The sequence below is a fragment of the Ambystoma mexicanum genome, chromosome 4p (assembly GCF_040938575.1).
Source record: "Ambystoma mexicanum isolate Mex_15411 chromosome 4p, UKY_AmexF1_1, whole genome shotgun sequence".
Lineage (NCBI taxonomy): Eukaryota > Metazoa > Chordata > Amphibia > Caudata > Ambystomatidae > Ambystoma > Ambystoma mexicanum.
This window is the reverse complement of record NC_090927.1, coordinates 761,239,025-761,253,609: the sequence shown is the minus strand read 5'-3', so window position 1 is coordinate 761,253,609 and position 14,585 is coordinate 761,239,025. Positions and strand designations below refer to the sequence as shown.

The 14,585-nt window shown below is 53.9% G+C and overlaps 1 protein-coding gene across 1 annotated transcript in view; it reads left to right on the top strand.

The window, feature by feature from the left end:
• Positions 1–14,585, top strand: part of IBTK (inhibitor of Bruton tyrosine kinase) — a 1,971,965-nt gene that overhangs the window by 1,944,344 nt on the left and 13,036 nt on the right. The window lies entirely within an intron of this gene.

The window sequence follows — 14,585 nt, the reverse complement described above, 5'->3', positions numbered from 1 at the left end:
GTTTTGCTTTATCTTGAAAACTGCATTTTAATCTAAAACCAATCACTGTCCAGTGGGTCATTCTGCCCCCTGTTAGGCAGAATCCCGTGCAGTGCCCGGGACCACTACACACAATTAAGACTACAGGTGGTGATACAAGTTTTACCTTTGGTACAAGCCTGTACTACTCTGTCATAATGGTAGCAGTGGCAGAGCAGCCAGGCTTATCCCAAGAGTATATGAGCAGTAGCAGAGATTACACAAAGGGACCACAATTACTGTGACTCAAGCAAACACTGACTCAAGGTTTCAGGTAGAAAAATATAAGAACATTTATTTTTAAACCATTCGTTATAAACACAACACTTCTATTAAACTTCAATGAAAATCACACGTTAAATATACTACAACTAACCAATTCACTTTGTACAGTAAGTCTCAAGGTAAGTACCCTGTGTTGGAATGAACCGGTATTAGGCACAAAAACACGTTACCGCGGATATGAATGCGATCACTTTTTGACAGTTCGGTCTACTAAACAAACGCGTATCCGTGACATGAAATGCTACCGTGGCAAAAACACACTTAGTACCCGAGATACCCGGAGGGAGTTGGAGGCAAAAATCACAGGCAATATTTTGGTTAGGCAGGCAGAATCAAGAAACACTCAGAGACAGGAGTTCAAAAGTCAAAGGGCCGGAGCCAGGGTCGAAAGACACCTGGGCCAGTTGCCGAAGATCACACGGTTTAACGGAGCCAAAAGTACTTCTATATTGTCAATGTTCGGAAGCAAAAGGTATAAGGAGGAGGGAAGACAAGGTCAAGCCTTGGAAATGAAGAAAAAGGGATTCACCCAGTTTCCTCAACAGAACACAGTACCTTGTTCCAATAGTGCAGCTGGTGCCCTGGCAGTTGTTCCTGTTGGTTTCCCACGATTCCTGGAGCTTCGTCGAGAAGGACGACGTCTAAAGGGGGTCTGCACCACACCGGGATGAGGCCGGCAGCAGCGACACAGAATAAAAGGTGCACTCTTTAAAAACAGGAGCAGCTCTTCAGGTGGCTATCCGGACCACTACAGCAGTGTGCAGCGATTCCGACCACGGAAGAGGATCCTCTGGCTGTAGAAGATGAGCTGGTTATCCCCACCAAGCTCAAAGGAAGAAGACTCCAGACTGGATCTTCTGAGTCGTTGAAGGGCAGATAGCTCAGGACTGCAGCAGGGCTTCACAGGGACAGGGTAGTTGCAGCAGCCGTCGTTCTCTCCGCTTCTCTTCGGTTCCTTGTAGTTCCAGTGGCAACTCTCTGACTTCTAGCCCAAGAGACCTGCCTTTGATGCAAAAAAAAACCATTCACGCAGCCTGGCTGTCAATCACCCAGCAGGGGGGTTGTCCTGCCCGGACAACTACCCTGGCCAATCATGGCAAAGTGCGACTTGGGTCTCCTAGGATACTCTGTGCAGGGGGTGACTACACCCCTCCCTCACGTTCAGCCCACCTAGACACCCAGGCGCCTTGAGGAGGGCTTCTGGGCAGAGGCCTGCCAAAAGACAGTGAACAAAGAAGGCAAACCTAGTTTGCCGCGTAAAGTAAAACACAAGAAGGACTTTAACAGAAAGAAATGGCGAATAAACCCAACCGGAGCCAAAAGAAAGACGATTTGGTCAAGCAGGTTTATGTTCGAGGCTAATATAATAGACAAGAACAGTACCATGTTTATCTAATATAATCGCGGTAGAAAAGTTAGGGTAGATACCACTGCCACCAGCCAAGTCTAAATGTTAAAAGAGCGAAAAAATGCTCTTGGAGGTACAGATAAAAAGGGATACGAGTTAACCCTTTCCAGTACTCCATGGAAGATGGGGTGTACTGGATCTGTGGTAGATTGACTAAGTAAAGTTAATGGTAACTTTACCCTTTTCTGGGGGACAGTAGTCGCCTCAGAAATGGAGTCGAGGGAAGTCTCAAAGACAACCCTGTGCCACGGCACTGAAGGTGCTGTGTGACACACACAAAGAATGGGGCTACTGAAGTGGTGTACTTCAGAGTCCACAATCACAAAAACAGATGCAAACACATAGCAAAACACAATTAAGAGTGGGGGAAAAGCTCTCACCCTTACCAGGTGGAAAAAAATAAACTCCAGAAGTCCAGTAAAGCTGCTGGGGGACTCACTAGGTGAGGGAAATAAGCCATAAATGAGAATTCTCCCTAACACCTCCATCCAATGACCGCTGTCTCCCTAAGCTCCACCCCTAGTTGACCATCTTCAGATTTTTACCGCACGTTTCAGTGTTGGGAGTCCTCTCTTCTTGTCTGCATCCCTGGTGAGTATGCCAGTGAGGGGCACCCACTCCAAGAGGAAGTCCTTAAACCCTTTGAAGCTTTGTTTACCATTTTAGGACAAGCCTGCAAAGGAGAGGGTCCTCGGGTGGCTCCTCTTTCCCCCATCGACAACACCATCGGCAACCAAGATGACGACTTCCTCGACGACCACTTCATTGTACAGGACATCCACTTCGTCAACGACCACGACCTCAACGGTCATCCTGACGACGAAGGCTTCGGCATCCAATTAGTCAACGGCCATCATGACTTAGTTGAGAGGGGGCCTGGCAACGAAGGTTGTCTCTACGGTCATGACAACAGCAACCTCACAATTGACCTTGCCGGCTTCTGGGACAGTGCCACCAACGGCATCCGCTGACGCACCTGTGAAGGTGGCGTTTTCTATCATCACCCCACTCCCACCCCACAGGTCGTTGAAGGACAAGGAGTTGGAGAAGGACAGTAAGCCTGTGGACCTGCCTCCCCCCCCCCCGGCAGGGGAGACTGTCCCTGATGATGCCAAAGGATGCACCAAGGGAGCCTGTGGACATCTACATGACGATGACAACTTGCCTGAGGACTAGTACTCAGACCACAAGGGGCTTTGTGAGACCATGACCATAGAGGAGTCTCCACGGGAGGAACCTGTGTCACCATCTAGCCCAAGGAAGCGATTCAGCCCGGAGCTCCCACCAGCCGGCACCCAGGGGCATGTCATTGGACATCCTTACGATGCTGCACACGCTGGTATTGTAGGTACAGCTGAGTCTGCATGCTGCACCAGCTCTGGCCCAGAGTCCCTCAGGCCGCTGGCCAAGAGCCCATCTAGTCCAAAACATAAATCAAAAGACCCGGCTGGCCCAAGGCATCAACCGACACCCCTGCGGCCTCAGCATCGGGCCATGGGCCTTGTAGTGGAGAAGCCCCCGTACACAGGCACAGGTACGGATACGGACACTACGGTGACTCAAACCGATGAGTCTGATGACTATGTACCGGCTGGGGGAAACCTTCTTTGCCACCGGATGAGGTCAGTTCCTTTCACGTCATATCATCGAGGTCCTCCACCCTCTTCAATTTGGTGCCAGAGGAGAAGTAAAAGGAGGGGGTTCCTCTACCAATGCCGGTAGCCGGTAGTCCATGCGGAAGACAGTCATGTCGATTCCTCTGCTGGAGGATGTCTGGGTGGAAGGTTTGGCCTTAATGAAGACTGAGTACCACGCCTCCTAAGCGGTATAGGCTGAGGTCACAGCCTTCTCCTGACTCTGTGGTTTCTGCTGCCGCCAGGAAGCGCTCGGCAAACCCATCATCTTCGGCCATGGTGCCTTCTGGCCAAGAGAGGAAGAAACTGGATACAATGGGAAAGCTCATCATTTACACTGCAGCCTCCACCATCAAGGCTGCTAATGCCATGGCCATCTTATCCCGCTACGAGGGAGCTGTGGTATAAGCTTCAGCGTCTTTTGGACTTCCTGGCAGAGGACAAGAAGGTCAAGGCCCACCCTGTTCTATAGGAAGGTGAAGTGGCATCAGATCACGCCATCACAGTGGCTGTGGGCATCACGGATACCAGGTTCTGCTAGATGGGCAACAGCGTGTCCCTTTGATGACAGGGGTGGCTGAAGGCCACCAACTTCAGGGAGGATGTCTAGTCCAAGGTGGTGGACATACCCTTTGATGCTGTGTGAAAACTGTGTACAAGTCTCTCCAAGCGATTTAAGACTGACACAGAGACTGCATGCTCGCTGGGAAAATTGCAACTGCGCAGGTCGTCCTTTCGATCCTCAAGAGGAAGATCCAGCAGCTCCTTAAAATGGTGTAACGCCCCTTATCACCAACCTTCCCGCTCCACGACTCAGGGGACCTACAGAGGCTGATTGCAGGCCTACGGCAGCGAAGGACAGTTTTATCGCCCGCAGGCCAGGACACGGATTCCCAAGCAGGCCTGAACCAGCCGTGGATCCGGGCCCCCACCTAACACCCCAGTGGGAGGCCAACTAATGAATTTTGTCAACTAGTGGAAGACCAGTACCACGGACGAATGGGTGCTGGATGTTCTTCGTCAGGGACACACCTTGGCGTTCCAACACAGGTGTTCTCGCATTCCTCCTGTGGCACGCTAAGAACTACACACGGCCAAGCTACTGCAGGAGGTTCAGCCCATGTTAAGAAAGGAGGCGATACAGCCTGTCCCTCAGTGTCTGCGGAGTTTACTCCGGATACTTTATGGTACGGAAGAAGTCAGGAGGGTGGTGGGCAATCTTAGACTTAAGACACCTCAACAAGTACTTGAAATCCCCAAAGTTCAGGATGGTCACATTGCAGCACGTGCTCGGACAACTGGAGGAAGGGGATTTCCTGGCAATATTGGACCTGGAGGATGCCTACTTTCATGTTTCCATTCACGCACAGCATTGGAGGTTCTTGTGCTTTGTGGTCCAGGGGCAGCACTATAAATTCAAGGCCCTGCCTTTCAGCCTAAAGTCAACACTGAGGGTGTTCACAAAGTGTTTGGCGCTGGTGGCGGCACACCTGCACCTCAAGGAGATCCACATATACCCCTATATGGACGACTGGCTCATCCACTCCCGTCCTCACAAGCTGGTGGTCCAGCACACCACGGAAACCATTCGCATTCTGACGGGGCTCTGATTCTCCTCAAGGGTGAAGATTTCGTCAAACCAACCTCTTGGAGGATTCCAGAAGATTCGCGGCCTACTTCGAGATGGCCCAGGACGCGAGTTCATCACCCGGACCCAAGCTGTTTCGCAGCTGCCCTGGATGCGGGCTGCAGAATGTGTTTAAGGAGGATGAACATTCGCGATGCCTCTACTGTCTTCATGGGGACAAGACTCATGTAGAGAAGGACTGCCAGTTCTGCAAGGACTTGTCGGAGCGGACCATGAGGGACCGTCGATCCCGTCTCGCCAGCTGGTTGGAGAAGGGCTCAACGGGTGAGAAGAAGAAGAAAGGGTCCGAGCGGGCTTCTAAGTCCTGTGCGGGCGACCCGGCGACGGGGGCCCAACACCCGGCCAAGCGCCGCGAGTCCGCTGGCTCCGGGAGCGCCGAAAGCAGGGCGCACCTTCCCCGGCACCGTCAACCACGAGCCAGCGCTCCGGTTCGGGGAAGAGGAAGTCCGAGACCCCGGGTAAGCTTCGGGAGAAGCCCCGTCCGATCTCGGGAGAGGGGGAGCGAGGCGTCGCCCCTCCCCCTAAGGAGAAGGCCCAGGACGCATCTAAGGTGGTGAAGGCCCCTACCCAGCAGGCAAAGGCCTCTATCGTGGCGATCGCGGCGACTCTGGCCAAGCCGGCAGAGACCCCGCCAGCGGAGACTGCCTCCGGGACTAGAGTTTCCCTGCCGCCAAGGAGGGAATCCTCTTTTCAGCCCATCGTCATGGCCCCCGTGATGGAAAAAGGGGGGGGGCACGGTAGCCTCCTCGAGCTCGGAGTCAGCCTCGGAGGGGGAACTGACCGAGGTCGCGAGGAATCTCAAAGTACAATTCGAGAAGGTTCGGTCCCGCAAGGAAGATCCTCAGGAGATAACCGAGGAAGACGACAATGGCGAGGAAGAGCAGCCTTCCCTTCCGGCGCAGCCGGAACCTAGGCCTCAGGATAGCTCGGCGGCCATTTTGTTTGCGATCCAGTCCTTATGCTCTGAGATAAGGACGAGATTACCACGGCCCAGGCCGGAGGACCCGCAACCTGGCCCGTCAGGAAATCCTCAGAACAAACGACGGAGGACCCAACCCTCTCCTCCGCTCGCCCCCGTAAGGCCAGCAGTTCCCTCCTCATCCTCCCACGAGTCGGGAGATGAGGGTGCGGTGGGCTCGACGACGGGTTCTGAGGGCGACGGCGACGACGGAACGGGTCTCCCGTCGCACGGGCATCTCCGCCCGACGAGATTGGCTCATTCCACGCCATGATCGCCAGGGCGTCCGAATTGTTCCAGCTCTGCCCGGAGGAGCAGAAAAAGGAAGGTTTCCTCTATCAGCGCCGGGAGGCCAAGAGGAAGACTGTCATCGCGGTGCCTCTAATCGATGACATCTGGGAGGAGGGCCTGTCGGTACTCAAGAACCCCTCCACGGCACCAGCCAAACAGGACCGGTACGAGAAGAAGTACCGGGTCCCCGAGACCGCTCCCCTGTGCCTCAGGGCCCAGCCAAGGCCAGACTCGGTCGTCTCGGCGGTGGCGAAGAAGAAAGTGGCGGGGTCAGGAGCCTCAGCGTCGAATTCCCCTCCGGACGGCGAGGGAAAGAAGTTGGACGCCATGGGGCGACGGGTCATTTCGTCGGAGGCGACGACGATCAAAGCGGCCAACGCCCTGGCGATCGTGGCCCGTTACGACAGGGAGCTCTGGTTTAAGCTGGCCCCCATATTGGACTTCCTACCGGACGACAAGAGGTCCGAGGCCCTGGAAATACTTCAAGAAGGCAAGGTGGCGTCGGACCACACCATAACGGTGGCAACCGATATTGGCGATACCGGGTTCTGCCAGCTGGGCAACAGAGTTTGCCTACGACGACGGGGTTGGCTCCGGGCGACCGACTTCCGTCAGGACGTCCAGACCAGGGTGTTGGACATGCCGTTCGACGGCAGCAACTTGTTCGGGAAGGCGGTGGACGAATCCCTCCAAGCCATAAAGACGGACACGGAGACGGCCCGCGCCCTAGGAGCCCTTCAGCAACGACGGCCCTTTCAGAGCTCTGGAGGCAGACAGGGGGCCTCCAAGGGATCCAGCGGTGGCTCGTCGTCCTACCGCCAGGCGGCACGCTCCTCGTCTCAGGAGGCCTACAGGGGTCGCAGCAAGCAGGGAGCGCCTCGCCACTGTCGGCAAGGTGGCCAGGGCGGCAAGGCCACCACCTCCAAGCAGGACTGAACCGGCCGTGGCCTCGGGCCCCCACCGAAGCACCCCGGTGGGAGGCCGGCTGACTAAGTTCGTCGGCATGTGGAAGTCCATCTCCACCGATCGTTGGGTGCTGGATACCCTGGCAAGAGGACACACCATCGAATCCCTGAAGAAGTGCCCTCACGTTCCACCTGTGGCCAGGAAGGAAAATCACGTCCCGCAACTGCTGTTGGAAGTACGGGCGATGCTCAGGAAAGGCGCCATCGAGCCCGTCCCGAAGAGGCTCCGGGGCTCCGGGATGTACTCAAGGTACTTCCTCGTCAGGAAGAAGACGGGCGACTGGCGCCCGATCCTGGACCTTCGTCGTTTGAACAAATACATCAGGTCACAAAAGTTCAGGATGGTCACCCTCCAGCACGTGCTGGGACAGCTGGAGGAAGGCGACTTTCTATCGTCGCTGGACCTGGAGGATGCATACTTCCACGTTCCCATCCGCAGAAGTCACTGAAAGTTCCTTAGGTTCGTCGTCCAGGGACGCCACTACCAATTCAGAGCACTGCCGTTCGGAGTGAAGTCGGCCCCCAGGGTCTTTACCAAGTGCCTAGCACCTGTGGCGGCGCGGCTGCGCCTGCAGGGGATTCACGTCTACCCCTACCTGGACGACTGGCTCATCCGCTCAAAGACGAGGGAAATCGCCGTCGAACACACTGCGAGGAACGTCCAGCTACTCACAGACCTAGGATTCACCATAAATTACCCAAAGTCCCACCTGGTGCCGTCGCAGGTGGCCCTGTTTCTGGGAGCGAAGCTCGATACAGTGAGGCGTCTGGCGGCACCGCCGGAAGAAGGGACGAAGACCATTCTGGGCAAAGTGCAGCGCCTGCTAGCCACGGACGTGGCCAGGGTGAGGTCCATCAAGTCCCTCCTGGGGATGATGTCCTCTTGCATCTACCTGGTGCGCCTATGCAGACTACGGATGCGCCCTCTTCAAGAATTTCTCGACGCCCGTTGGATGCAGGCGACGGGCACCTTCGAAGACAGGGTCCCCCTCAACGAGGTGTTCCGGCGGGCGATTCAGTGGTGGGGCGTTCGAGCGCACCTCAGGCGGGCAAGGACTTTCAGACGCCGGCGTACCAGGAGACGGTGACGACGGACGCTTCCCTGGAAGGTTGGGGCGCCCACACTGGAGATCTCCACGCAAGAGGCCTCTGGCTCCCGGAGGAGAAGCTCCTGCACATCAACATCCTGGAACTCCGAGCCGTGTTCTGGGCTCTCAAATCGTTCCTCCCGTCGCTCAAGGGCAAGGTGGTGCGGATCTTCACTGACAACACCACGACAATGTTTTACATACGGAAGCAGGGAGGTACCAGATCCCCAGCCCTATCCAAGGAGGCACAGGATCTGTGGCACTGGGCGGTCACCCAGGGGATGTTCCTGGTTCCCTTCCACCGGGCAGGAGAAAGAAACACCATCGCCGACTCGCTCAGCAGGGAGCTGCGCGCGTGTCACAAGTGGGAGCTGCGCCAGGATCAGGTGGATCAACTCTTCCGACGATGGGGCAAACCCCAAATCGGCCAGTTCGCAACAGCGACGAACTCGAAGTGCCAGAGGTTCGCCAGCAGGTTTCCCCAGCCGAGAAGCATGGGCGATGCATTCTCGTTCCCCTGGGATGGCTTATACCTGTATGCGTTCCCTCCGTTGCCATTGCTGCTTCGACTCATCAACCAGCTCAAGAGGTCCCGGTGCAGGATGATCCTCGTCGCACCGGCGTGGCCGAGGCAGATCTGGTTCCCGGACCTTCTGGACTTGTCAACGTCCCCATCCATCAAGCTGTCGGCGGATGCGGATCTTCTCTCCAGAGAAGGAGGCGCCATCTTCCACCACGACCCGGCGTCGCTGAACCTGCAGGCTTGGCTCCTGCAGCGCTAGAGTTTGGAGGGTCCGATATACCGGCCGACTGCAGAGAGGTTCTTGCAAAGGCCAGGGCATCCTCGACTCTCAAATGCTACGGTCACAAGTGGAAGAGGTTCTCTATCTGGTGCCGAGCACAGAAGATCAACCCCCTATGGATTACGGCCCTTCAGGTGCTGCCGTACCTGCTATCGCTGGCGAAGGCTGGGCTAGCCCATGCCTCCATTAAGATTCATCTGGCGGCGATCTCCAGATATACCAGAACCACAGGACGGACGTCCCTGTGGTCCCATCGACTGGTGAAAGAGTTTATGAAAGGACTGTTCCGGTCCTTCCCGCCGGTGAAGGCCCCGGCCCCGTCTTGGGAGCTTAACGTGGTGCTGACTAGGCTCATGGGGCCCCCATTCGAGCCGATGCACTCTGCACCGATGAAGTTTGTGTCGTGGAAGACTGTATTCCTGGTGGCCATTACCTCCGCACGACGAGTGGGAGAGATCCAGGCCCTATCCTGCAAAGCACCGTACTTGACTTTCCATGCCTCGAGGGTGGTGCTTAGGACGCACCCCTCCTTTATGCCCAAGGTGCCGTCGGACTTCCATCTTAACGAGCCCCTGGTGTTACCTATTTTCCTCCCGTCTCCTTCGTCGCCGGCCGAGAGGACTTTGCACTCGCTGGATGTGGCTAGAGCGCTGAAGTTCTACGTGGACCGCACGAAGAGTTTTCGGAGGACATCACAGCTGTTTGTGAACTTTGGACCTGTGAATCAAGGGAAGGCTCTCTCGAAGTCTTCTATTTCCAGATGGCTCTCCGGCTGCATCATGCACTGCCACCGGTTGGCTAACCGACCGCTGCCAGGCCACCCGAGAGCCCATTCGACCAGAGCGATCGCTGCTACTAAGGCGTTCCTATCTGGTGTGCCCCTGCTGGACATCTGCAGGGCTGTTACGTGGAGGTCGACGCACACCTTCACGAGATTCTACTGCGTCGATCGGGATTCCAGGGAGGAGTCCAGGGTTGGCCAAGCAGTGCTGCGCAACCTCTTCGCTTAAGGTGAGCCTGGTGAGGAGGTAAGAGATGCTTAATGTTGAGTTGTTGTATTGCTTAATGTTGAGCCTTTGCCACCTCCCGTGGTTGTGCATGTGTGTACTGCTATGTATTCTTATATTCATGAGCATGTGAATCCATGCCAGACCCCATGCTGGAGAAGGAACAAGTTACTTACCTGTAACTGTTGTTCTCCAGCGTGGGTCTGGCATGGATTCACATGCGAACCCTCCCGCCTACCCCTCTGCGGCTCTTCACTTGGTCATACTGCCACTTCACGTGCTACCAAATCTGAAGATGGCTGCCAGAGGCGGGGCTTAGGGAGATGGCAGTCATTGGCTGTGGTCAGTATGACGCAGAGATCAGTGATTGGTTACTACTACGAAAGACAGATCAGAAACGAAACTGATACTGATTTTTTCTTTACCGAGGATTCCCAGCCTGACGATGGGGAATATTCATGAGCATGTGAATCCATGCCAGACCCACGCTGGAGAACAACAGTTACAGGTAAGTAACTTGTTCCGTACCTAGGTGCTAATCAATCCGTACTCAACAAGCTGCAGGTAATACAAAACAACGCCTTGCGCGCAGCCCTCAACATTCCCAGACAAGAGCATATCTCCGCTACTAGGAAAGCCTGCAAATGGCTATCCATACGCCAAAAAATTGATCTAAAAACCATCTGCCTCACGTACAAATCCCTCAATCACCTAGCACCACCATATCTAGCTAATAAATTCACCCTGAAACCCGCCACCAGATTCACCAGATCCTCCAACACTCTTTGCTTATCAGTGCCCAGGTTCCACCTAAAAAGAGCTGGAGGGGTAAGCTTCACAGTGCTTGCCCCCCAACTCTGGAACTCCCTACCGCTTAACATCAAAACTGTCTAATCCTTCCAGATCTTTAGGAAGCAGGTCATCAACTGGCTTCTAAACAAAGAATAACGCCATTAACACCAGACCTTGCGGTAACTGGCTTAGGCACTGTATTTATATTGAAAACTGTATATTGTAGGCATTTGCTCTTGTTCACTGAGCACTGTATGTATATGTATATATTATAAACTAGTACGAAGTATGCAAAACTAAGATACTTCTCAACGCTGTAACCAAATTCTTAAGCGCCCTTCTACCTCTGGGTTTGGAGCGCCATACAAATATAATAAACAAACAAACAAACAGGAAAGGATATCGCCCATCTTAGGCAAAGTGCACAGCTGGTCGCCACGGTGAGGACCATCAAGTCTCTACTCGGCATGATGTTGCCATGCATATACCTGATTCGGCTCTGCAGGTTGCGGATGCGCCCTCTACAGGAATTCCTTGATGCCCGTTGGGTCCAGGTGTCCGGACCTGTATCGAGCTCAACAAGGAGTTCCATCGAGCAATAAGGTGGTGGGGCGTGCGCTCCAATATCGCAGAAGGCATCGATTGCCAGAGCCCTCCGTACCAGAAGACGGTCACGACGGGTGCTTCCCTGGAAGGATGGGGAGCCCACACGAGACGTCTTCACGCCAGAGGCCTGTGGCTGCCGGAGGAGAAGACGCTACATACCAACGATCTGGAACTACGGGCCATGTTTTGGGCCCTCAAGTCGTTTTGGCCGTCCCTTAGGGAAAAGTGATGAGGGTCTTCATGGACAATACCACCACAATGTTTTACTTCCGGAAACAGGGGGGCACTAGATCCCCAGCTTTATCCAAAGAGGCGCAGGACTTATGGCACTGGGCCGTCACCCAGGGGATGTTCCTCATTCTGTTTCACCTGGCAGGAGTAAAGAACAATGTTGTCGACTCTCTCAACGAGGAGCTGCGCTCTTGCCACGAGTGGGAGCTTCGGCAGGATCAAGTAAACGACCTTTTCCTCAAATGGGGCAGTCCCCAGATTGATCTGTTTGCGACAGCGATGAACACCAAGAGCCGGAGGTTCGCCAGCAGATTCCCTCAGCCGGGGAGCTTGGGGGACTCCTTGTCATTGCCTTTGGAAGGCCTGTTTCTGTATGCGTTTCCTCCGTTTCCTCTTCAAGTCATTAGTCAACTCGGACGGTACTGGTGCAGGATGATCCTCGTTGCACCAGCGTGACCGAGGCAGATCTGGTACCCAGACCTTCTCAACATGTCAGCGTCCCCTCCAGTCAAGCTTCCAGTGGTCGTGGATCTTCTCGCCAGGGAAGGAGGCGCAATTCTGCACCACGAACCGGAGTCTCTGAACCTGAAGGCCTAGCTCCTGCAGCATTAGAGTTTGGTGGCTACGATCTTCCAGCGGACTGCAGGGAGGTACGCGCCAAGGCCAGGGCGGTGTCTACGTTGAAGTGCTATGGACACAAATGGAAACGCTTTACGTCTTGGTGCCGATCGCAGAAGATCAAGCCTCCGAGGCTCACAGCTCCTTGGGTACTTCCGTATCTACTGTCGCTGGCTAAATCAGGACTGGCTCACGCCTCCATCAAGGTACATCTGGCGGCTATCTCCCTCTACACCCGATCTCCAGGACGGCCTTTTCTGTGGTCTCACTGTTTAGTCAAAGAATTAATCAAGGGACTGTTCCGTTTGTTCCCGCCAGTGAGGCTCCGGCTCCGGCATGGGAACTCAATGTGGTGCTGACTAGCCTCATGAGGGCTCCTTTCGAACCTATGCATTCAGCCCCGTTCAAGTTTCTGTCATGGAAGACCGTGTTCCTCGTGGTCATCACCTCTGCCGAACGAGTAGGTGGGGTCCAGGCCCTGTCATGCAAGCGGCCTTACTTGACTTTCCACGAGATGGGGTGCTGCTGTGGACGCACCCCTCCTGACTCCTTCGTCGCCGGCTGAAAGTACTTTGCACTCGCTGAATGTGGCTAGATCTCTGAATTTATATGTAGCCCGCACAAAGAGTTTCCGGAAAACTTCTCAGCTTTTTGTGAACTTTGGTCCTAGCAACCATGGCAGGCCTGTCCAAGGCTTCCATTTCCAGGTGGCTCTCCAGCTGTATCACTCGCTGTCACCGGTTGGTAAACCGACCGCTGCCTGGCCGTCCGAGAGCCCGTTCTACCAGAGCGATCGCTGCTACAATGGTGTTCCTGTCTGGCGTGCCCTTGCTGGACATTTGCACGGCTTCTACATGGAGTTCGACGCAGGAGGAGGGGCTTAGGTAGAGGGCAGTAATTGGCTGGGGGCAGCATGACCGAGAACTCAGTGATTGGTTTATAGGAGAACAACACTTTTGAAACAAAACTGAAACTGTTTTTTCTTTTACAGAGGATTCCCGCCTGACAGGGATTATTCATGAGCATGTGAATCCATGCCAGACCCATGCTGGAGAACAGTACTTACAGGTAAGTAACTTGTTCAGTATCAGTAGTCTGATTGCTACTGCTGTGCCCACAGAGAGATGCTCAAGCCTGCCTCTCTTCCACCCCCATGTCCCCTCTGGGTCTCTCGTACCTTCCGTTATCTTCGTTGGGACTTCGGTATGGCAGCGGGGCTTCCTGGGACTAGGGTATGTCTCTCCGGCTCTTCAGGCTTCTCTCCTTTACTTCTGTAGCAGCACGGCAGCGCTGTACTGGACTGCCTAGCTTCCTCTTCCTGCTTTGTGTCCCAGCTGGATACTCGGAGAACTCCCTCAGTGTTTTGCCGGCATCCCCCGTACTTCGGTATCCCCGGTCAGCCAACAGAATTTGAAACTCTGCTTCCCTACCTTTAAGGAATATGAAGTGTCTGTCCAATGTCAGGATGTCTAAAGTAAATCATCCTGTGTCTATTCTGGCCCTCCCACCTAGAAAAATAACTTTAAGGTGAAAAGGAAAATGTCTTTGGCCTTTATTAGTGCACAAATGTTTAAAAACAAAATGTGCAACTCCAACACAAAAATAGTTCAGAAGGTCAGAGTTCCTTGATGCAGAGGGGTTGGTTCCCTTCCACTTGATTTCTCTTCACTCTTCCTTGTATTTCAAGAATGTCAGTTCTTCAAGTTTTATTTTGATCAACCACACAAAACAACTTGGCTGTTAGTCTGTATCTTACTCTGATACATGGTGTACTCTGTTGCCAGGTTTCCACTTCCTCTTCATGTATTTTCACAACCTTTTCGCTAATCCTGTTATATCCTAATCAGGGCTTTCTCAGGTACTATTTAATATGCAGTGTTCAATTTGACCATGCATGGTATACTCTTCTGCCAGGGTTTTTCTTAACTGTATATAATCTTATGACTTGGTTTTGCCTGGTACACATTCTAAAATGGGTATATTCCACCACCGTTAATCTGCCTAATATATATTTTTCTGCCAGGGCTTTTCTCGTGTATATTCTTGCACCTTTTAATCTGCCTGCTATACTTTATTGCCAGGGCTTTTCCTCTTATGGCCTGAACCTGCCTGCTGTACTTTCTTAACAGGACTTTTCTCGCTTTTGGCCTGCCTGGTATATTTTCTGCCAGGGCTTTTCCCGTGGATATTTTCTTGTAGCTTGCATTGGTCTGATAAATACTTACAAAGTGGA